The 18,448-nt window shown below is 31.7% G+C and overlaps 1 protein-coding gene across 2 annotated transcripts in view; it reads left to right on the forward strand.

Moving 5' to 3' along the window:
* The first annotated feature begins 8,992 nt into the window (after window positions 1–8,992).
* Window positions 8,993–18,448, forward strand: part of LOC119636178 (protocadherin-like wing polarity protein stan) — a 150,792-nt gene continuing 141,336 nt past the window's right edge. For both annotated transcript variants that reach the window (XM_038031375.1, XM_038031374.1), the window contains exon 1: window positions 8,993–9,232. The gene's annotated coding sequence lies outside the window, so the exon portion shown is untranslated. The remainder of the gene's footprint in view (window positions 9,233–18,448) is intronic.

Consider the following 18,448-nt stretch of genomic DNA (forward strand, 5'->3'; position numbering starts at 1 on the left):
AGGCCGATAGGGAAACAGTAATTTGATATTGTCTTTTGGTTGAAACGAGGAGCAGTTATTTTATAGTGCGTAAATATATTATTATAAGCAATCGGTAAATTAACTCTATCAGATATCTTACGAATAATAATTCGCCGGCTTATTTATTTATTTATTTTATTCCACTTATACTAGAAACTCAAACAAATAACAGTCGAGTTCAATAGGCTCTTAATGTAAAACTAAGTTGCATAAGTTAATCCGTTTATTTTATCTTTGTTTATCAGCTTCGATTGGCCTTTTAGAACGAATTGACGAATCTTTATCATAAAAAAAGATATTTTGCCAATCAATTTCACTCAGCTCTTGTGTCAATAGGTCTTCTTCATATGCGTTCAATAATTTTTTTCTTGCTTGAATACCATTTTTACATTGTCGTTAGTAAAAAAGTTAATGGGATTTTGCTGCTTTCGACTTTCCATAACTAATAAGGCATCAAACAAAAGCCGCATTCCGCAGAATCAAACAAATCTTTTCAAAAACAAACCTTTGCTATATTAGCTGTTAAAATACATAGTGAAAATGCGGCTAAAGCGTCAACTTGGCTTTGAAAAAATGCAATTAAATCTACTGTTGGGGAGAAACCAAATAACTTTTCGAGCAACCGAAGAGAATAGAAAGCCATTGATTTTGTTTATTAGGAGGGTAGAGAAAGCAGTACAGTAGACCATCCTATCACATGCATGCATGCATATAAGACGAATTCGTATAATGTCAAGGAAAAATCGACGACCGTATTCACCTAACACGCTAAAAGCGATTCGTATAATATGGGAAAAGAATGAGAAAATATTCACACATATTTATACATTTCTCTCTAGCTCACGCTCTCTCTCCTTGTTGTGAAAAAAAAATTATTTATTCATTCAAAGACGATAAAAATTATCGTCACGTAGTGTTTCCGGCCTGATTATTAAATAAATTCATTTTTTACATATACAACAAATAAATTAATTGTTTTGGTGTGCGAATGCCTCATTGTATAATGTAAATAACTCGTGCAACATGGAACTGGAGTCTACTGTGTTATAGGGCGATCTATGGTATTGGAAGGTTTCATGGGAGACTTGCTTTTGATATTGTAGCCAAAAATGTTTACTGGCTTAAGCTTCCTTTGCTTTTCGACAATTTTATAAAATAGGTGTACGCTGAACTAATATGTGCACCTATTCTTCTGAAGATGATAAAGTGTATTAATGTTAGCTGACGTTCATAAGCAGATTAGACACCGCGCTACTAAATTTCATAATATAAACCTTAAAAATTTGTAGTCTGTTGGATGGAAAAATTGTGGTGAAAGAAAAAAAAAAACAACATCTCGTTGCATATTCCAAAAGAAAAGAAAGCAAGAGAACCATCAAGGTTAACAAATTCTTTCGCCGAACGCTTTGCAGAGCCAAGCATAACTTTACATACAAATGCATATAAATTCTGGAAAAAAATTTGCAAATTAAAATTTGACATCGAATCTAGTAACGCGTTCAAGTCGTAATACAACATATAAAGTATTATCGTAGTTAACAATACATTAATAAGTAGACAATATGCAGAGCAACTTGGGATTAATAATATTTTTTACATTTTAACGAATACAAAACTCTTTGCCGGCACAAATTGACGGGTTTTTCCATTTAATCAGTCCGTCAGATTAAAATAAAACTCTGCTGTTAACTTGACTCTCTTTTACATTCTGTAAAGGTAACGAACGCTTTTGTGAAAAAGAAAGCCTTCCTTGACAAGTAAACTCAATCTGCCAAATTGGCATCACAAGGATTGATGTTTTCAGCATCGTCCTACATGAAAGCTTTCATCAATATGATGTCTTCACCTAACGATGACGTATAATTTTTTTTAATAAATGAATGACTGTATCAGGTGATTTTCTTTTCCTGTATTCAGCTTACAGGTCATATAAAGTCTTATTTTAAAAAGCTGGAATATGAATAACTGTAGAGGCATGTATGGTATTTAATGGCGGGCAGTGGCTCGCCATGGTGTTTGTACATGTTTTTAGATATTTTTTATTAGCTACTAAAACTATCGACAACTGAAGATGTATGAATAATACTCTAATTATACGTAATACTGCGACCAAAAGTAAGACCTATCAAGCTAATGTGCGTGGATACATATCGAAAAAGTTGTATTAAATTGTACGTTAAGAAATTAGATGAGATGAGGGATCTACACATACGACCTATCGATCGATTAAACGAATATCGTGCAAAATGTGAGCCAAAACAGAAGAAACTGTTGCCAGAGATGCTCAAAAACCAAGGCGATGTTAACAGTTTCCTTCGAATATCGATGTATTGTGTACTACGAGAACCCTCCGCCGGGCTGAACTGTTAACAACGAATATTATTCGGGTCTGAGAATCGTTTTTAAGGCGAGATTTGGAAAAAAAAAAAAAAATTAAATTTGGTCTTACTTTTTGGACACAATGGCGTGTTAAACTAAACTGTATAGGATTGAGTATTAAATGCATGGCAAAATGTTTATTTTCAACAAAACACTTGTATGACCACAATTAGTTTTGGAACCGCAAGATTGACGCAGCTAGACAATGAAGCATTCATGTGATTTATATATACACATATATTCATATCATGTCGTTGTAAATTTCATTCATATGTAAATCTTTTCATATAAATATTCGCATCGAATCACGGTTTGCCAATTTTTTCAATATTTAGAGAAAAACAAAAACATAACCACTTTCAGCAGGTGTCTGAAGAAAACTATTTGACATATCAATATTAAATTTCATGGTGTGCTATTGTGACAGTTCTATCAATTTAATAATAATAAATAATTGCTTCTAACTGTGTTCAGTCTATGTGACTGACATAGTGTCGAGCTTATTTGCAAAATGCATTTATTTTTGTGCAAACCATACATCAACTCACCTGTTGGTCACTTTTAATATGCATGGGTTGTTGGTAAGACTTCCTTTTGTATCCTTTTTTCCTTATATCAAATTGCTTTGAATGAATTCGTTGTCTCTCTGAGACAAGAATAGTAAATAGTATGTACATATATATATATATATACATAAATATATATATATATATATATATATGGTTTGGTTTATATTTTATTTTTATTGCCAAGTGTAAAATTTCTTTCTTCTCTGGTTTTTCTTGTGAAATTTTTATTTCCTTTTATAATAGTTTTAGTTAAATGTTTACCAAATATTTATTTAAAACTTTATCAAATATTTATATAAATAGATTCATATATATATATATATATATATATATATAACTATAATTAACTGCAATGTTTTTGGTTAGCATTTTCTTGATAGAATTTGGTAAATAAATTTTTGATTATTAATATGATTTATTATATGACAATAAAGAAAAGGAAGTAATCGATTGACCGGAAAATGAAAATCAAAAATAAATGGAACGAAGGATATAAGTAAATAAAAGGAAAATACTTAAGGAGTAACGCTAAAGCATGATTTTTTATTTTCACGTTCTTTTTTATTGATTTTATTAATGATGAGGATAGGAAAAAAGCGTAAGGAAAACATTAAATGGTTCGAAAAAGTGTTTTTTTCCGATCTTTTTCTCTTTCTCTTTGTAATAGCGCTCTGAGCGCATTTAGTTATTTAAAAAAGCACTTAGGGCGGAAAAGAATATTTAACACAATGCTGTCAAGCCCAAATTGCTCAAGACTAATAGGAAACATTTCCTTAAGGTCTTCGATCTTGAATCTTTAATAGCGTTTTTCTCGCAATCACATTTTTGAGTTTACCGTACCGCCGACTATTTTGCTTTTCATCCGATTGCCTTGAAATTTTAACTGCAAATGCAATCCATTCTCTTCTCTCTCGAAGGAGTTTCGCATACTTTGCTCTATAAATGAAAATTTTTCAAATCTACGGGCGATTTTGAAATGAACAAAAAAACTGAATTCAAATCGATGCGATTTTTTTAAGATCCACTTTCTCTCCATCTCTCACTAGATTTTCAATTATATTTTTAGAAAATTTATTGTTTTTACTTGACTTGGCGCGACAATAGGACCTTTGGCAAGAGGCGGACAAGCGAAGTGCCTAAGACGTTTATTATATTTAATTGCGTGAAAAGTTTCTCTTTGCCTCAGCACTATAAGTTGGTCACACAAAAATAATTGAAACAGTATTTCTTTTCTAACTTGTATCTCATTTCAATAAAAAAAAAAAAAAATTTTTTTTTTGTAAATTTTCTATGGTTTAGCCTATTTCTATGAATGTTTCATTATTTATTTATTTATTTATTTTAATTCTACTTATACATGAAACTCAACTAAACAAATGACAGTCGAGTTCATTGGCACTTAAAGCAAAATTTCTATTAAATTAATAATAAAACTTAGTATAAGTACAATAAAACAAATAAGACGGAAAAAAAAAGAAAAAAAGCATGTACACTACCAGCATAGAGCCACACTTACAACCGGTACAGGACCAAATTGCAAATGAACCCCTAAGCCATCGTAAATATGCATAAGCCTGGCAACCAATAATACTTAACAACAATTCATTTTCCAATCGTAACGACTTTTTAAGGATAAAAACTAGTTTAGGTAAGACATAGGTAAATCGCGCGTATTAAGCAATGTTCCTTTAATGGACTTTAAGGAGGCCGATAACGAGAATAAGTGATAGACGTCATTCAGGTTCTTGCAAACTACTCTGAGCGGATTAAACAGCGCATTATTAAACGAATTTTGCTCAGTTAGCTGTGTACAGTCAGCTTTGCCTTCCAGGTGCTTCAATTTACCTAAATCAAGTGAATCGTTGACAAAAAGATGGTCTGCAATGTCCAGGCGTTCCAAGTGCTTAGAATAGGGTTAACTCACTTACCTTGTCGCATTCTACTCAGCGTCTATTTTTATTTAAAACCCTGGAAATGGATTTAAAAAAAAAAAATTCGCACATTGTGACCGCCCGCTATATTTAATTTAAAATTAATATTCTCAACGTGTCATATTCTATTCTCCAAGGCTCTTAATTAAAGCCTATATTAAAGTAATTGGGAAAGGAAAAGGGAATTCACCGCTATGCCACATTGCGTTATCATCGTAATTAAAGATGTGTGTAAAGAAATTGCAAACTTGATTGGAAATATGGAAGTGTCCGAAATATCGATTGAAGGTTTCCATGCTGACAAGAAATCATATTGAGCAAAAGCTTATAGAATGAACAAAAAGCTATAGATTAACATACTTAGTCACACACAAACTGGTTTTACTTCTTACTGGGGAAATTATGCTTAGATAGCTGTTAAGTCAACGATGCCAGTAGGGGATCGATCTATTATTAGAAAATCATCATTAACAAGTGAGAATACTTGATATCCATTGCATGAAAATAATATTTAACAACTTGGAAAATTATATTCATCTGCGATTGAGTCTTTCATGACCATCATGATCGCCGCCTAAAACTGATCGCTTGCTTTCAAATGATACAAAGACATGCCATTTTGTATTGTTGTATTTGTTGTAGTTTATAAATGACAAGCACAAAAACCAAAAGTTTTTTTTTTATTTCTGCAAAGAAAGGTAGTCTTAGGTGATGTTGTATTGCGGTCGTGTTCTTTGTCCTTTGATTTGGCTCAATTTCAACACCAGCCTGCTTTCAAAAACGACCAATCCTTGCGGTGAACTTGATATTGATTGTTTGGTTTTTTTGCGATCAGGACGCAGAAATACCCAAATATCACGCGGACAGACGGACATAGTTTAATGGATTTAGAATTTGATACTGATAAAGAATGTATGTGTGGCTGGTGCCAACATTATGACAAAATGAATATGCCACTCATGCTTCAGTGATCGGTATAAAAGTATATTGAAAATGTCGTTTTATTGTTGGTGTTTTTGCTAGCCGAGTAAAAGCCTAGTCTCTCTGTTGTGCGATACAAACTCGTGAATTTTTTTTGACGAATTTTTAAGTCAAGTTTAAACTTTTTCTAATTAAAGTTATATTGTCGTTGTCTTAATTTTTATGTGCAATCAGTCGGGGGATGTTCCTTACACGCGTACACATTGTATTGGTGAGAAAGATTTGTGACAGAGGAGGGGAGAAAGAGAATGTATTGTTATTGTATATTCGGGGTCAAAATCTACAATTGCACAAATCCTTGCGCAGAACAAAATCTTCTCAATTTCGTGAGCAAACAGTTGTTGTTTTTGAATCACATTCAATTTAAAATTAATCTCTGGCCTTTCATGAAGAACGTATATGTGCTAAACTTTCTATTTCAAACGTTGTTGTGGTCTTGATTTGAAGCACTGTTTTGTAGACAGACGAACAGACAAACAAACAAACATGGTTAAATTGATCAAAAATGTGAAGCGTGCCAAAAATGTATGCACTTTATACAGTCTTGACTAAGTATTTGCGCGACACAAAAATAAGTGCATCTCTAACACACTGCTGTTCTTCTGTGGTGGATGTTGATTGTACTACTTTCGATATGTATTGAATATACTTAAAACATATTAACCCATTAAGAAAAATTCTCATTGTTCTTTGGCAGTTGCGACAACGTAAATGGTACCCAGAAAGTGCTAAATACGACAGTGACTTTTTCATATAAATGTATTATCTTTGACGTTTATTCACAATAGTATGGCTCACTCACGCAATATGTACTGATCACGGCTTTTCGTAGTTTTGAATAGGTCGCGTTCTGTAGCTGAAAAAAAATTCTATTTGCGGGAAACGTTACTTCTCTAGCTTGCTTTGAAAGACAGTGCTGTCTAATCTTTACAGGTGATAAGCAATGAATGCATTACCATATTCTAAGGCCAAGTAACCGTAATGTGGACTAGTCATAGTGTCGTGAGTTCTCGATACGATGAAAACCGGTCTTATATGGAAAAACACGCTCAGTTAGTAACATAGAACTGGAATACGATATCCTCCTCCCTCCCTTCATAGACATCAGACTTAACAATGGTTTTAATCAATGGCTTACTGCCTATTCGAGCTTCCATCTGTGTGGCGATAACTAAAAAATGAGTCCCCTTAGTAGCCTCAGAAGCTTTAGTTTCCTGCCGATGTACACAGAATCCATATATCCCCTAAGAGATAAGAGAGACAATATCGAGATAGACAGATAGTTTGGATAAGATGTCTGATGTCACCTTCTCTACTATATATAATTGGAAGTTTAATAAAAAATCCGCGAAAACTTGGGAACACTCATGAAAAAAATAAAAGTAAACAAATTGCTAAGAGGTCCGTAAGATTCATTGATAAATTCTGTTCATAGACAAGAAGAGAGCATTTTTATTTGCTGCAACCTGTTTCAACTCACACGATATATGTTGCTGCAACCAATATTTATGTTCGGAATTTGTCAACATATCACTGGCTGCATATTGATAACAACAAATGGTGCTTACTAACAATGTTGCTATTAGCGGTACGATGGTGGTTGGTTAGCTTGCTCTATGCTAAGTTTTAGTTTTAAAAAATCCGTCGGTATGATTGGACGTGTTTAACGGTCAATGAATAGAACGTGTTGTGGTACGCATTAAATTTCATTTTGGTGTGTATGTGTTATATCCATAAACATATATATATATATATATATGTATATATATATTTATATATATACATTTATGTTTATACATATATATATGTATACATATATATGTATATATTTATACATATATATATATATACCTTGTAAATGTTAACCAGTCTTTTTATGTGAAAAAAAAGGAGAAAAACCAGTAAAAAATGTCAAAAAAAAAAAATAATAATAATAAAATAAAGTAAATATGTATGTATAAAGCAAGAAGAAGAAGAAGGAGTTTGAAATAGCTAAAAAGCTGTGCATAAACCGAGATATGTTTATAGAATTACACCAAACCGTCTGTTCCCCGTCTTGTGGTTTTTTTTTTCTTTCACAAGTCACGAAGAGAAAGAGATAAACAAGCAAATTCAGTTACCGGTTTTTCGGTCGCACTTAACAAACAACATTTCTTATTTGGCATTTATTTGTGTCTCTGTGTGCGCTTTTGTGTGTTTGCGTACGTTTGCGTGCACTTTTGTACGTGCTAACGCGTGTTTTTATCTGTTATGTTAGAGTTCATTTACACACATACATATATGATATGTCTGCATATCTAGCGTATACTAAAACTGACTTTGCCGTGGTGGTGTCGTCGTTATAAAAATGCATAATATTGGCCTTTTAAATGAGCTATTGTTGTTGTTGTTGCGGCTTCTTCTTCTTCTTCTTCCTCTTCTTCTTCTTTTTCTTCTTTTGGCGTCATTAACACTAGCTTTGTATTTTGTTTGCGTCTTTTTGTGCTTGGGTTCATTCAAGTTTGTATTTTAGTAAAGTTTATTTTTTTTTTTCAAGTTTCCTTTTTTATTAGCTTGCTGGGAATGCTAGCTAGCTAGCTTATAGTTGCCACATACAGACACTTTTTCCACAAGCAAAACATAACAATAATAATAATAACAACAACAACAACTACAACAACAACAACAACAACAACAACAACAACAACAACAACAACAACAATATTAATAACGTCAAACGTTCAACATGGCTTTATGCATTAAGTCAAACAAATTCCAGAATAACAGGATTATTTTAAAGTTTTTTCTTTTCGTCGACGGCGATGATGGCTTTTGAAAAATGATACACATATATATGTATATATATATATATATATATAGAGAGTTTACTGAAATTTTCGTTCGTTAAGAGTATTTGTATTAAAAAATTTTTTTCAATTCAGTGAAAGGTAATTTGATAAATAATTACAGCTTCATTCACATCTTGCTGCAGAAAAATACATGAAAAAAAGAAAAAAATTTAAGCCAATAAATAAATGAAAAGCAATAAAGAGATTAAAAAATTTGCTATGATACATTGAAAATTATTTTCATATATAAAGGTATTTGTGTATGTGTACGTGCGCGCATTTTAAAACGAATTAATTCACATACATATATAAATATATATATATATATACGTATAAGTGCATAGTTTATAGATATGTAATTTATGTTTACGCTCCTTACTGCCTCCTAAATGTGAATTTGTCGTTTGAATGCACAAAGAAAAACTTTAAACCATTAAAAGATAAAAATTACAAATTTTCCCTCATCTTGGTTTAAAAACAAAAAAAAAAAAGAAGGAATTATTCTTGATCAAAGTGTACATAGGTAAGCCATTAAAAATTTGGAATTAAGAATTTTTTTAATAAAAATCTTAAGTAGAGACCAATATATATATATATAGAAAAAATATCTTAAAATAGTAATAATAATAAAAAAAAAAAAAAATTGTGTATTAAAGTAATTTAATAATAATAATAAAAAAAAAGAAGGAAATTCTACCCTTTTAACCTTTTGACATTTCCTTGTAAATACTTAAATATTCAAATTCATTCCCTTTAAGAATCTTATGAAAATATTGTTGCCTACCTTTATAGGAGCATTTTTTAAAAATATTATTGCCTACTCTATAGAAATATGCTTTCATATTTATGGTATTCACTATTTCTTTTGTTATTTAAAGTTATTCAAAAAGTTTTTGTTTTCCTTTCGACGCTGAGTTAAATGAATTCGAGTTATGCGCCTTTAATCTACGGGGAAATTTGTTAGGTTCCCTAAGTTTGTTAATATTTGCTTTGTTTATTCCAAATAATGGTAAAGAGAGATATTTAAGATTGCTTTCTTAGTTAAAGTAATTAAATTTTTATCATTCATATCTAACGCTCGTTGGTGTACTAAAGTTGTTATGTTGTTTGTTTTTTCATAAGGACTGTAACATAACATGGCCGCGTTTAGAGTTCTGGTAAATTTTTCTCTCTGCCCCCCTCCCTCCCTACCACTTCTTTTTAATTAATAAGAGCTTGGAATTGCCTAGTAATGCACAGCGAATTTTTACATGCATCTCTCTTTAAGATAATTTTAAACGTTCACCCTATTCCATTGCTTTTTCGCGCCATAAACTGCTTAACCGTAAAAGATCTAATGCGAGTTCAATGTCTGCCTAGGATCGGACCAGAAAATGTCATTTGTGTTCTTAAGCTTTGTTATTTAAAAAATGTTATCGAGATTGGATTATTGAATTCCCCTACTCGTTATGTTTCGACCTGTTGCAACTTGGTACAGGTCCAAAACCGAGGATAATTTCAACCACAACACGATAATTTTTAAGGTATTTTAAGGGCCATTGCTAAACAGGGAAAATTTCAATACGCCGCTGAACATGTACCCGTTCCCTTTTTTTAAAGATCAATTTAAAATATAAGCGTGGTTCACTCAATTCTTCATATACGAAAAAAAAAATTTTTAAATTTCGCCGTAGTTTCTTGAATGAATTACGATACTTTGGAGATATGGAAAAAAAGTTGTGGAAGTTCAGCCTAAAACTGAACTTGATAGACTTACTAAAAATTGCATAATCAGACAAAGTCTTCTTCCCAGGGATACTTATGCATGAAATGTCGATAGATTTAGTCTTGACTATTATAAGATCAAAGGGTAAATGGACAGAAGGACAGATGATAATAAGGCAGATAGAAAAAGAGATAAACAGGTGAAGTCTCACGCTAATAATATAAATTACTTATCTTGTTTCGTCGGTGTCAACTTAAACGAATAAGAAACTTTAAAAGCGATCAAAATCTTTTTAGGTGTTATGTGTTATGTCAAAAGGTGTTGAAATCTCTCTTCTCTCTGTACATATTTTCTATTTACGAAAGAGCCGTGTTTAATTTAGCTGACATATATTTTGAATGCAGGTATCCGAGAATTGCCCCCCGGGTGAACATAGTTTTCTTGCTTGCTTTTCTGTTTACTTATGAAACTTTATGTTTATGTTTTTCTATTATATAGAGAGAGATACGTAGTGACCTCTATCCTCACACTCTGTACACTAAGTTGAAGTAAAAGTAAATATCTTATCTTTGTGTCTTGAAAATAAACAGCACAGAGCCACTAACTTAATTGTTTCTTCTTCTTCGTTATTATTTTTCTAAACATTTTTTCTTATTACTTAACCTTGTTTTTATTAAATCTTTTATAGCTTGTGACTTAGGAGAAAGTCTTTTTTTTTTTAATATTTTTAAAACAATTTCGCAACTTTTTTAAGCATTTTAAAATTAATTAATGTCCACCTAATAACACAGTTATAGCGAACCATGTAATTACTGAGGAATTCTTAAGAGGAATGAGAAAAAATGAAGAAATTCATTTAATAAAATATGACCTAAAAAGTTTTTATGAGGTTTTACCTTTTGAAATAAAAATCGCTGGATGGGCTTTACAATAACAACACAAAAAAAAAATCGCTTTCCTTTAATGTCGCAAATTTCTGTCACTCGAATTTCAATTTGGAAAACATTGGCAGAATATCTCTTAAGTTATCATCTTAAGCTTGGCCTATGATTTTGCCTTTGCGTTTTAAGAAGCGCGAAACCAATGCAAAAATTTCAGAAAATCTTTTTTCTTTTATCTAAATGCTGTCATTAATAGTCAAGAATGATATAAGAAGATGATCTTTGGCGTGGTAGAATTTTAGATGACATAGAAATTAGATTGAATAAGTTCGTGGGGTGACATATATAGATGCGGCCTCTATTGATCAGTCCGTATGCTTTTTAAAAATGTGCCAAAAGTTCATGACATCGCAACCATTAGTTAACAAGTTACAGTTGTTTTAGTAAAGCTGCTCTCGTTTTTCTAAAAGAACGGAAAACCTTGAATTTCCCACGTAAGAGTCCATTGGTTTTATAGCACACAGATGATAGGGGTACTTCAGACTCGAAATGTGTTTTTCCAATAAGTTTCATCCTTTTCGCGATCGCATTTTTGACAATATCTTTAACCCGTTTTTGGAATGAATTGTGTCACGATGTCGCCCTCAGTCACTTGTGTAAATAATCGCAATAATTAAAATATCATTGATTTATTCACAACTATATATGTACACAAAATACTACACATAGGCCATACGTTTTTTTTATTTCGACTTGTATTAAAAAAAAACGCATTCCAAAAATAAGAAAAAACTTATTTAGTGAACATATTTTCAACAAACAAAGCTTCCGTTTAATAACTGGTAGAAGAAAATATTAAATGTGATACTAAAGTTACTGTTCTCGAATAGTATACACAGTCCCTGAATGCATCCTTATTTTAAATTGCGTCTTCGATTACGTGCTTTCTGGTCGAGATATGAGGTATCTTTCAGTCTGCGTGGCTGAGATTCCCATCATCTTGTAATAATACACAGTTTGCGAAGAGGATTAATTCTGATGTCATGAGTAAAGTAAACAAGTAAGAACACTATAGTGAAACACGCTCCGCCATTACATATCCTACACCGCTTCGCTTAATGCAGTTGTTCGAAATAATGTCCTCTATGGGAAGTATGCGAAAAAGTGATCCGATCAGAACCATTTTCCATAGCGTTGGTCTGTGGTCTGAAACATGTCAGTTTATCGAATTTCATCGAAATGCAATAAAAATTTGGGAACGGTAGGTTGAACGCAAAAGAACAAGACGGACAGACAAGTTTAGAATCCCTTTCATTCCATACTTAATATATGCTTGTATACAATTTTTTTGAAAAAGACATATGAAATTATCAAACATTTTAAGTTCAAAGTACAAAGGAGCCTCAAAGGCTCATTGTGATAAAATTAGGATTTAAATAACATTCTAAAGAGAAATATCTTAGGGCTTTTCGATAAATTAATTTAAACATTATTTAGTAAGATTTTATAAGAAAATTGAATAGCATTTTCCAAAAATAATTTGTTCTAGTCCTTACACTATATAAAGATGTCAAAAGAAGGCGCTTTTTAAGTGACTCCTTCAGTTAAGCGAATAAAAAATCCATGGAGATTTGTCTGCCCTAGTAAGTCGCAGAGTCTTACCGATATCAGTTTTCTCTAGCGACTTGAAATATTCATTAGATTCAGAACAGATTTTGTAAATACTTTTGCGTAAGATAGTTCTCTCTCTCTCTCTCTCTCTCTCTCTCTTTCTTTCTTTCTTTCTTTCTTTCTTTCTTTCTCCCTCTTTCTTTCTTTCTTTCTCTCTCTCTCCCTCTCTCCCTCTCTCCCTCTTTCTTTCTCTCTCTCTCTCTCTTTCTCTCTTTGTCTCTCCCTCTTTCTCTCTTTCTTTCTTTCTTTCTTTCTCTTTGTGTCTCTTATGGTACTGCTTCTTTCTATTCGACCGGATTTGGAGCTAAGCTATTTAAACCATCGATCATGGGTTTGCATAAAATTTGCTAATGAATTCCGCAAACTGTATGAAATAATCTAAGTAAACCTAAATGAGTACTAAAACTCATAGCTAAAGCGATAACGGCTATCAATATATGAAATCATAGTAAATGGGATATCACCTGAAAATCATGGCATCTTGAATCACCCAGTGCAACAAGGGCAGTCGAGAGCAACGAAGAACTACGACTTTGCCATTCGATAGCACTATCCTTAAACTATTCGCTGAAGCGTGTGCAAAATAGTTTCTTAGACCTTTGTACTTTGATGTAGTCTGCCATATGCGAGAAACTTTATTTTCCCTTCTTAATTATTACGAAAGTGCTGCTATCCTTACGAGTGATGACACTCGCACACAACGTAACCAGTCTCATGGTGAACATATAAAGATGGATAACGAGATTGATTAATCACTAGTGGAAAAAATAGTTATCAAGCATTAGTTGAGCAAAGAGTCACTAAACTGTTTAAACTGTTTTTAAATGCAGAAATTGAGCATAGATTATCGGTCAATTAATATTTTATTTATTTTGTGCATTTAGTGCTTTATTTACTGGTTTATCTCATTTTATCGACTCTTATCATTTTATTTTATTTTATTTATTTTTTTTATTGTGTTCAACATTATATCTGACAATTCAATCCACACTATTAATCATTGGTTTTATGGGTGTATGTAAAAAATTTCGTTATCAACAACAACAACAAAGTGCATGGAATTGTGAAAGTGGGACAATTTCAAATCAAATATTGTGGAAATGTTGCGAAAGTAATCGCATGTTAAATCCGGTCTATTAACTCTTTAGCTATATGGATACATACACATATTCATAAAATAATTTCCTTTTTGCGTAATTTTTCAATCTCTATTAGCCTATCATTAAATAAGGCCTTCTACGCAATAAACTTTTGAGTGTAATCTGATCGCAAGTCACGGGAATTGAAATGACAAATTTATTACAGTTAAATTTAATTTAATTGATATATAAATTTTAGTTATAACTTAATTGGCTTGAAAAAATGAAAAGTCCACGTTTTAGAAACAAAGTGGAAAAAAAAAAAATCCAAATTCAATCGCTTTTCATGAAGACGTTACGGCAGCTTTGTTGTGGTTTAAATCTACGCTTTTCATGAATAGAAGAGCAAAAACAGTTCTTTGATATATAAATCAAAAAGCTTTAAATTAACCTGAAACAAAAATAGAGCAAAAAAAAATCTGGTGCCACCTGTTCTTGCACCATCGACAAGTAACAATGCACAGACAAGTACTCGCACACCACAATATAACAGCGAGCCATTAATGTTGGCAGCTGCATTTATAATGGACGGTATTTCAGGTACACAAGTACGCATGTATAACATATGTACTTGTACCCATCCTCGAGCATGGTTAAAATCTCAAATAAAATACAAAAAAAAAAAAAAAAACAAGTGAAAAGCTTGATTGATTTAAGGTAGGAGGCGATTTGTAGTCACTTACATAACATATTTAGTGGCTACACTGACGAGCAGTCCGAACTTGTAGAAGATCTTCTTCACTAGCTGTCCAGTTATTTTAGACCGATTCTTGTTGCAATCTTCAGCTTATAGCTAATATCCAAGAGTTTTCCTTTTCATATAGATAATAATCGTCGAAAGGCGAAAGTCTGCAAAAGATTTGCGTATGTGTTTTGATTAATCGAAAGCGCGTCTTATAGATCTCATAAAGCACATATCTATTATCTTGATCAATATTAATTAGGCTCTAAGTTGTTTTAACAAAGTCCGTTCACTTGACAATGGTTTCCGGCTGAAAAATCCATTATTGTGGAGATCGAGATGGTCGCATAAGTTAGTTATAGACCAAGCTACGCACGACATTTAACGTGATTCACCAAAGTATCGAAGCTTATTGAAGCTATAAAATAAATAAAAACAAGTAAAGACACTACACTGAGCCAGGGCCCACAACTAAATACTCCAAACCACCCTGCAATTATTCACATAACGACTTCTCAAAATGGGGATTATATGGGAAGTGGTGGAAAAAATGTTTCGATCCGAACCATCATCAGTAGCATTGGTCTTTGCCACAAACCATATCCCTGATGAAGCAAATTTCATCAAAATATCTGAAAACTCATGACTTGAATACAAGAAAAAAAGACGAACAGACAGGTAGAAAAGCTTAAATCAAATCAGAAAGCGTTTCTGAATCGACCGATTCTTTGGTTTTGCAAAAACTTAATATACCGGTGCACCACAACTGGTATAACTGGAGGGAATACTTTTCACATGTTATGCAATCGTTTGAAATGACAGGTATGTAAGACTCTCTCTCTCTCTTCTTACTTCTCTTGGTTTCTCGTTCAATTCTCTAGAATTCAATTCTCATATGACGCCAATTTTCATATTTATTTTTTCTAAGAAGTTAGTTATCACAACTTCGTTTTTTATGTAAATTTTTCTCACCGTGAGATTTGAAATAAGGGGCAATGAATGAATGATTGAATGAAAGAACGAACGGCGAGCATAACTAAATTGACCAAAAGTATTTTAATTGTCAGAGACATTGAATAATGTGCTCTGCGTACCTCTCAACGTTGTAAACGAAGCTATAAATCGATTGCACCTCTCATCCTTCATAAGTGGCAATACGAAAAAAATGTATTCAAATGAATCGACTGACTATAGAAACAAAAGTTGTTGTAAAACGTTTGATTTCATGTGAAAAAAGAAAGAAAATAAATAAATAAGAGAAACTATTTTTTCATTTTCATAGTTGTACTTATTTAAAATTAACTTCAACGAATAAACGAAAAATTTCTATTTTAGAAAAGTTTATCTTCATTACGTTTCAAAATCTGCAAAATTATAAAACTTCTCAATATATATATACATATATATATATATATATATATATATAAATTTTTTTTTAAGTGTACGTTTATTTTGCAAGCAAATAGCACTTTGCGTGTATAAAAAGGAATGGATGGATGTCTGTACGTATTTAACAAACGATGCTTACATACGTTTATGCAGAATACATGTTGTTGTTTAGTGCTCATGTAGATGTGCAGATACATTTTGCATGCATTTACACTATACGGTAGCAAGGTATACAGATTAGCCACTAAAGGCTAAATATGTAAAGAAAAGAAATAAGAATATGGAGAAACAAGTTTTCTAGAGTTTATTTTTTTTTTTTTTTTTTTTTGCTTAACAAGTTTTTGCAGTGCAGAGTTATATAAACACAATTTTCATTTTATGTAAAAATGATTCGAATTTTAAATTTTCTTAAAATAAAACCAATTTTATTTAACTTGTTTTCGTTCGATAGGGAGAACGTAGAAAAAATTTAAATATCTTAGGCGACCCAAACTTTTACGTATAGTTGCAGAAAACTGATTAATGCAAAAAAAAGAAAATTTTTTTTTCATTTTTTCGTTTATTAAAATAAAAGCTTACTTTAAAAAATTATCCAAATAGAATTTCGGTAAATTTAAAAATAAACAAAAATTTAAAATGTTTCTTATGTTTTTTATACATATCATGTATACATAAATATATGCGCAACTTAAGGAAATTACGCAAAAAAAAAAATCGCCTACAAAAAATACATGTGTAAAATTTTCGCAACTTTAAAAAATCGTATAAGATGAAAAAACTATAAATATTAAAAAAAAAAACCGTGCAAAAAGAGCAAAATAAAAACCATATTACATATTTATAAAACAAACACAATTCATTTTTATCGCAAAAAAAAAAAAAAAAAAAAAAATTAAATAAAATTATAGTGAACATAAAAAATTTAAATTGAAATTAGAAATAACAAGTAATATCATTATAGTCGGGCAATACCGACCCTCAAACACCCTACACCACATTGTCTAACACTTTGTGTTGTTATTGTATAAAGTTACTATTTTTATCGAGCACAAAGGTACACGGACAGACACCAGACGAACAGACAAGACAGGCTTAGATCAATTCTGATTATGATTCTGGACACAAAACGTGGGTCTATCCTAACCTCCCTCTCCGTGTTACATACGTCCACACAAACCCAATATACCCTCTGCCACAAGTTGTGTAGGATATAAAAATCAAATTCGCAAGAATTCATTACTACTTGATAACGAGCGTGCACATTTATTGCGCACTGGACCAAAAATGCTTTCATCAGTAAATATGTCAGATATGATTAGCACACCTTCCCGATTTGATTCAAATGAACAATTATTTTCTTTATTAACGGCTTCTGATGGTTTTTTGTAGTTATGAAGTCTTTTATTAGCATAAAAAAAAAAAAATGGTGTAAAAAGTTTATTTGTTCTTATTGGTGAAATGAGGTAAGAAGAGACGGCGTTAAAAAGAGCTGAATGTTGTATATGTATATGTCCATAAATAAATTAATAACGAATTTTCTCCAAGTACTATCCATGTAGTTTGTTGTTTGTGTGTGTAACAATGATTTTGTCAAATGATTTAATTTCCAAACGCAAGCGTTTACATTGCATTGAAACGTATTACGTGATTAATTTTGACAGTGTTTCGCTAACATATAAACGTATTCGTGCCTTTATATATAAACAGATGTTTACATATGAATTAAAGATTATTATAAAAATAAAAATAAAAAAATGAAAATACATCGACTTGGCACTAAACCAATTTCCAATGCTGCCAAATCGAGATTTTTTTTTATCACGAAAATTTAATTTTAAACGGAAATCGACCAATTCGTTGAAAATAATCTCAGTTTAAACGACATACTGGATTACATCAAATTTAGCATCAATTTTTTTAACTAATATGCCAGTGGTTTTCCATCTGTGCATCACAAGAAGAAATACTCGCATTGTAGTCTGTGAGCGTAATCGTTCGAGGTGATTAAATTCGCTCCATCGATTCCTTACTTCATTTGACTCCCAAATGGGTTAAGATTTCCAAGAGGCATATTGTTGGGGGGACTTCCTCCATAAAGCGTGGGAAAAGCTTCCTATACCTTATCGAGCGCATCCGTAATATCTATGTAGCGGAATGGGAAAAACATTCAGAATCCTAACGAATAGGTTTAAGTTTAATGCAACTTTCTGATACTATGCCTACTTGCTCTCTAATAGGCATTCTTTCACTTATTGTCAAAAGAATTGAGATC

The sequence above is a fragment of the Glossina fuscipes genome, unplaced genomic scaffold (genome assembly GCF_014805625.2).
Source record: "Glossina fuscipes isolate IAEA_lab_2018 unplaced genomic scaffold, Yale_Gfus_2 28, whole genome shotgun sequence".
Classification (NCBI taxonomy): domain Eukaryota; kingdom Metazoa; phylum Arthropoda; class Insecta; order Diptera; family Glossinidae; genus Glossina; species Glossina fuscipes.